The sequence below is a fragment of the Crocuta crocuta genome, unplaced genomic scaffold (genome assembly GCF_008692635.1).
Source record: "Crocuta crocuta isolate KB4526 unplaced genomic scaffold, BGI_CrCroc_1.0 scaffold127, whole genome shotgun sequence".
Taxonomy (NCBI): domain Eukaryota; kingdom Metazoa; phylum Chordata; class Mammalia; order Carnivora; family Hyaenidae; genus Crocuta; species Crocuta crocuta.
In genome coordinates this window covers 2,696,347-2,702,346 of record NW_027532008.1, presented here as the reverse complement: position 1 = coordinate 2,702,346, position 6,000 = coordinate 2,696,347, and the positions used below count along the sequence as shown (strand labels likewise).

The window sequence follows — 6,000 nt, the reverse complement described above, 5'->3', positions numbered from 1 at the left end:
ACCAAGTCGGGCTCTGAGAAGCAATAGGGTGAGTGTCAGAGGTGCCCGAGAAGCAACGTGAGGGAGCATTTTACGTGGATGTGGGGTGGGCGGTGCGTCAGGGTAACTAATGGCAACTGGGCGGGGTGAGCCCGCTCGGCAGGAGCTCTTCGACGGGGAGAAACTACGACTCCCAGGATGCGCCGGGGCTCAACCCGGCTTTCCCGCCTGCCCACTGGCTGCCGGTCTGGCGAGCGCAGGACCGGATTGGTCGCGGCGGTGCGGGGCTCCGCCACTAGCATGTTAGTAGGCACCGCCGGCAGCAGACGTTGACCGGGCGCGCGAGGGGGGAGGGGGGGGTCCTCCCAGCCATTCTGGAAACCGCCGGACGCTTTCTCCGTAGCGTAGCCGCCGGCTGTGAGGCGCGGGGCGGGGGCGGAGACTGCGTGGCGCAGGCGCAGTGCTGGGCTTCTCCTGGGTCCCCAGACAGCTGGAGGAGATAAACAGAGGAGGAGGAGGGAGGGGAGTGCGTGTGTGAGAGCGCGCGAGGGAGTGTGAGTGTGTGTGAGCGCGGGTGTGAGGCGGTGCGCAGGGGCGGGCGGAGGCGCTGTCCGGCCCGGGCCAGGCGCCGGGCGGGGAGCATGGGAAGGTGCTGGAGCTGCCCGGGCCCCCAGCCCCCTCCCCGGGATCCGCGCCCCCCCTTCCCGGGAGAGGGGCCGGGCCCCCCGGACGGACATGGGCTCCTGAAGTTGCGCCGCCGCTGGTCCTGGGAAGAGGCCTGACAGGTACGGTAGCCACCGCCCCCTGCCCTCGCCGGGCGCCGAAGCAAGAACCGGCTCCCACAGCCCCGGCACACGGGCCGCTCGCTCTGGGCCGGCCCCAGCCCTCCCGGCCCGGGGGCCTGAGCCCGCCCGCCTCGGGGCTCCGGGGTGTCCCGAGAGGGGGCAGGCCTTGCTGGGGCGAAGGGCACAGCGGGCCGGGGGCGGGGTGGGGATGGAGGGCTGGAGGGGACGTGGGTGGTGCGGGAGGCTCAGGGAGGCTCTGCCAAGGGAGAGGTGGAAGTCGTCCCATCACGGGACTTTTTTGCGGACTTTTTTGTTTGACATCTGATCTGGCGCCGGTCTCAGGAAGAAGGGGGCAGGTGGAAGTGCTGGGAGGGCTACGTTGACCTGACCTGCTCTCTTAGTTTCCTGCTCTCCTGCTCTCGCTCTGTCTCGCTCGCTCTCGCGCTCGCTCTTTCTCGCTCTCTCTTTCTGTGTGTGTCCCCCATGTGTCTGTCCGTGGCCAGGCTTCTTGCAGCTACAGATGCCTTCAGTGGCCCATCCTGACACCAAGCTGAACTCTGCCAAGGTGTTTCCACCAGGCGACTGTAACGCCCATATAGAGGGCCTTTACTTGGGAAGGGCTATTCAATACCCACTTCAAAGGGAAATAGGAAGTGTGGAATAGAAGAGGGACTGAACCAGAAGGATCCGATTCTTGTCACTAAAAGCTGCAGTGGGACGCCCCCCTTCCCCTTGCTAACCAGGTTGAATTTGCTTAGTGACCTCTGACTCTCCTCTGCAGGTGTACCACCAGGGTTTCTAGAAAAGAGGTGTCCGGATTTATGACTAAAGCCTAACTGCCTAATTTGACTATTTTCCTCAAAGTCCTTTTTTTCTGTGACTTTCTTTAACTTCCTGAGGTAGCGGTAGAGTAACTTTAAAGTTTTCCTCTTAGGTTTGTGAGTTTAGAAGCCTGATCGGGTGGCTGTAACTTCCCCATTCTTCGCAAGGATGGGGTAGATGATCAGGGTGACAGTTAAGTGTTCCCTTTTAATAAAGCCTGAAACAGTTTTGCGAAGAAAAATATTTAGAGGACACCTCCCGACTCAAAGGCATTATGAAATCTCTACCTAGGACACAGGTATGTTCAGTGGTCCGAACAAAGCTTTTCTATAACTTAAAGTCCCTCCTGAGTGGCCAGTCTCTTTACTAAGTGAAGGAACTACTTAAGGCTGTTTCTGGTTTGAATTTTGGCCTATTCTTCCTTGTAATTCTTATACTTTTAAAGAAATTGAGTTGAATCTTGGCTCTTGAGTATAATAACTTGATCCACTATCACAGACTAAGGAGTAACTAGTAAGGCTCATTTGGGCCAACTCAGAGACTATTAGTGAATCTCCATTGCAGATTGTTGTATTTCATTGGCAGATGGGAAACAACCTTTTCTGCCATAGTTTTTGATTGTGCTGCTTTAATACTGGGGTCCTCCTCTCTTTTGACCTTTTGGGGGGCACTTATGTTCAAGCCACATCTCAGTTTGTAGAAGCAGTGCTTTGGGTCACCTCTGAAGAATAATTGAACGACAATCCATATCTCTGCCCGAGACTCCTTCCCTTGGAGTTACTGAAAGAAAGAGAATATGTGTGATGATTGTGGTGGTGCTATTAACATTGGCAATTTGCCACTTTGGGGTTTTAGAGTTGTCATGCAGCTGACAGATTTTCTAGTTTACAGCAACTCGGTAGTGACTCATGGGACATCATATTAAGGTGTCCCCCCCACACACACACACACACCTAGACTTCAGGATCTGCAAGGATTCAACAGAAGATCTTAAAGGCCTCTGCTAAACATCTTTGGATTTTGAGGGGCCAATTTCTGCAAAGACCCAGAACTGTGACTTTAATTATTTTTTAATTGTTTTCTTCTCTCCTTTTGAATTAGGGAATGTGGCCCACATGTGCAGTCCTGGGCCTCAGGGAGGGAATCCTAGACAACCTGAAACATGGTGATACTTACCTTTCTTTTGGGTCACTGAGTGATCCTGACTCCTTTCTTCTGTCATCCTTACCATTCTGGATTCCACTGCATCTTTGGGCCGCCATTGCAGAGGGACTTCCATCACTCCTAGGTTTCAAAAACCCAAGCCCTGGAAGTTTTCATCAGAAACCAGTCCCTTGATGTTACATTTCATTATGGATAACTTACTTTGAGAGATATTTACCAATTAGAATACATTCTAAAATGTGACTGACAATTTTTGAGGGCCTGGTATGTTGGGCTGTGTGCTAGGGGGTGGTTTTACTTTATCTATTTGGCCTTCATCACTGCCCTGTGAGCCAAAAATCATTTTCCATATTATACATATGAAGATACAGGTTCAGAGAGGCTAAATAACTTGTCTAAGGTTACACAGCTAACAGGGGAAATGTTCAGAAATCAAACCAGGGTCTGTCCCCTTTGGCGCTTTGACACATGAGGAAGAACCAAAAGGACCAAAGCTAAGAGCCTGGGGGAACATGATCCCTGCCTTCAAATACTTGAAGAACTGTCATGTGGAAAGAGAACTAGACTTTCTCTCTGTGATTCTGGAAGGCAGAACTAGGATCAAAGGGATGGAAATTCAAGAGGGTAGACATTGGCTTGATAGGAGAGAATTTGGTTTTCTAAAAACAAAATGGGCTACCTTGTGAGGGGGTGAGTTACCCATCCTTGTAGGTATTCAAGCATAGGCTTTGCCACTTCTTATCCAGGATAGGCTAGAGGAGTTCATACTTATTTAGGTAATTTGACTAAGTAGTCTTCAGTATTTTAAACCCTATTATTCTATGGAAATGAAGTCAAACTCCTGTCTTTTTGATCTGTAAAAAATCTAGCCCATATTGCATACATACCATGTGCCAAGTACTTGTTAGACACTTTTTCTACAATACTTCGTTTAATCCTCAAATTCCCTATGAGGTGGGAATTATTATTTTTCCCACTTTACAAATGAGGAAACGGATGTTAATCCGTTTATCTAGGATTTAACATCCGTTAATCTAGGATGTTAAAAAACATGCTAGAGGTTACACAGTGGTAGTGGGGCTGATATTTGAACCTTTGTCTGTACCATCTTAGCTGTGTAACGTAGGGTAAGTTGTGTGTCTTCTCCGAGCTATAGTTTCTTCATCTGTGAAATGAGATGACAGTACCTTCCTTACGATGGGTTTATGAGTACTACATGATATAATATACACTTTTCACTAGAGGTCACTGATTGCCCTTGAGATCCTGGGTTTGGGATAAAAAGGTACCGCTTTGTTTCTTTAGGGTAAAATCAGGCCTGACAAACCCTGAGAATTTGGGGTTCATGCTTGGTGCTGTTTGTAATAGCTGCTAACCCCTTGAAGGGCTTTGTGGCATTAGTGACTAATACCTTAAAAACTTGAGGCCTGATAAGAGGAGGATTCAGCCAACACGTTGGAGTATAGGAGGAAGTGTCAAAGGCCCTGTAAGGGAAAAAAAAAAATAGTCCCCACCCTACTATACAGTCAGATTCAGGGATCACTGTTTGCATTTTTACATTTAATGTCTTATTTTAGAATGGACAAGGTCATAATTGCTAGAGCTGTAATAGAGCTAGATGCCAAGAATAATAACCCTTAATCCTCCCTGTAGCCATCTGGGGAGGTATTAACCCCATTTTCTTGGGGAGTGGGGCAGAGCAGGATCAGACCGTACCCAGGTAGCTATCTAGGGGGCTCTGAGGAGGCAGTATTAGGATCAGGATGGTGGCAGAATTTTATCCTTGTTCCTAACCCCCAGGTTCTATTTTCAGAAAGCTCTAAATTGTGCTTATCCATGAACCTTTTAGGGAGCCTTTCTCAGAATGGGAGTCAGGCATTTCTGGTGTTGGAGCTTCACCAGTTGAGACCTGAGTGTTTGGGCCAACCGCTTACCTGGTTCCTTCTTGAGTCAGACATCTGGATGTAACACAGCTGTGATTGAATTGGAAAGGAAGCATTTCCACATCGATTGGCTTAGTTTTCCTTAACCTTTCTGCTAGGAGGAAAGTTAGAGGGTAAAACTTCAAAGGCTTCCCTGTGAGACATACTTTGAATCATGGCCGAATTTGGAAAGATGCAAGTTAAGGGCAAAATCCAAGACTGCAGATGCTCATAAATATAGTCAGAGAAAACAACATGATCAAAATACGCTTCCTTTTCTCTTTCTGTTCCCTTCCACTGTCTTAAGGTAATGGTGGCCCTAGGAGAAAGCAGATAAATTAGCTATAATCACTGCAAAGCAAAGTTCTGAAAACATCAAGAAAGATTTTTCACAAAGCGTGAATGGCAATACAGAACCCATTCATGCAGAAAAGCCATCAAGGTTGAGTTTTCATCCAGAGTTTCCCACAAAGTGAAGCATTTCTTTTCTTTTAAAAAAAAAATTTTTTTTTTTTTAATTTTAAGAGAGAGAGAGCAGGGAAGGGGGAGAGAGAGAGAGAATCCCAAGCAGGCTCTGCACTGTCTGCACAGAACCCAGTGTGGGGCTCAAAGTCACAAACTGTGAAATCATGACCTGAGCTGAGACTAAGAGTCGGACATTTGACTCACTGAGCCATCCAGGAGCCCAAAGTGAAGCATTTCTTAGGATGGACTTCACAGAGAAGGCTTTAGTCAACTCCAAATGGAACCACTTGAGCCAGGAGCCTTGAAGACGGCAGAGAACTTTTCCAAAGATCCTTTGTTGATGGACCTGTTCCACCAACCAAGCCTTTCCCAGATGCTTCCCTTATGCCACCTTAGTCCGTGACCCTGAAACATACTCTTGAAATTTGTGTCTGAGACCGTCAGAGTCTAGGTGATTTTGATTCCTTAGTTAAACCCTAAGTGCTAAGTTAAATGCCAAGTTACATGCTTAGTTAAAACCTAAATGCTGAGAGATAGTTTCTTTTAGGTAAGACTGCTTGGACATGATCTGATTAAAGGTAGTAACAATTTTTTAGTGGCCAGTGACCTGAGTGTTAGGGTCAAAGTGTCTAGTGTGACTCTCCATTTAATAACTGTAACTTTAGGCAGATTAACTTCTGTGTGCCTCAGATCCTTCATCTGTAAAGTGCGGATAATGATAGTAGCTGCCTCATAGGTTTATGAGGAATCTCTCGGATAACTTATGAAATTATTTGAATGTTCACTAAATATTTTTACCAGGCTTGGTATCAGGCATTTTATCTGTAAAGTGGGGATAATAATAGTACCTGCCTCATAGGTTT

The 6,000-nt window shown here is 47.6% G+C and overlaps 1 protein-coding gene across 1 annotated transcript in view; it reads left to right on the top strand.

Moving 5' to 3' along the window:
- Positions 1 to 506: 506 nt before the first annotated feature.
- WDTC1 (WD and tetratricopeptide repeats 1) overlaps positions 507 to 6,000 on the top strand; it is a 66,403-nt gene continuing 60,909 nt past the window's right edge. The window contains exon 1 of the mRNA XM_077775488.1: positions 507 to 764. The gene's annotated coding sequence lies outside the window, so the exon portion shown is untranslated. The remainder of the gene's footprint in view (positions 765 to 6,000) is intronic.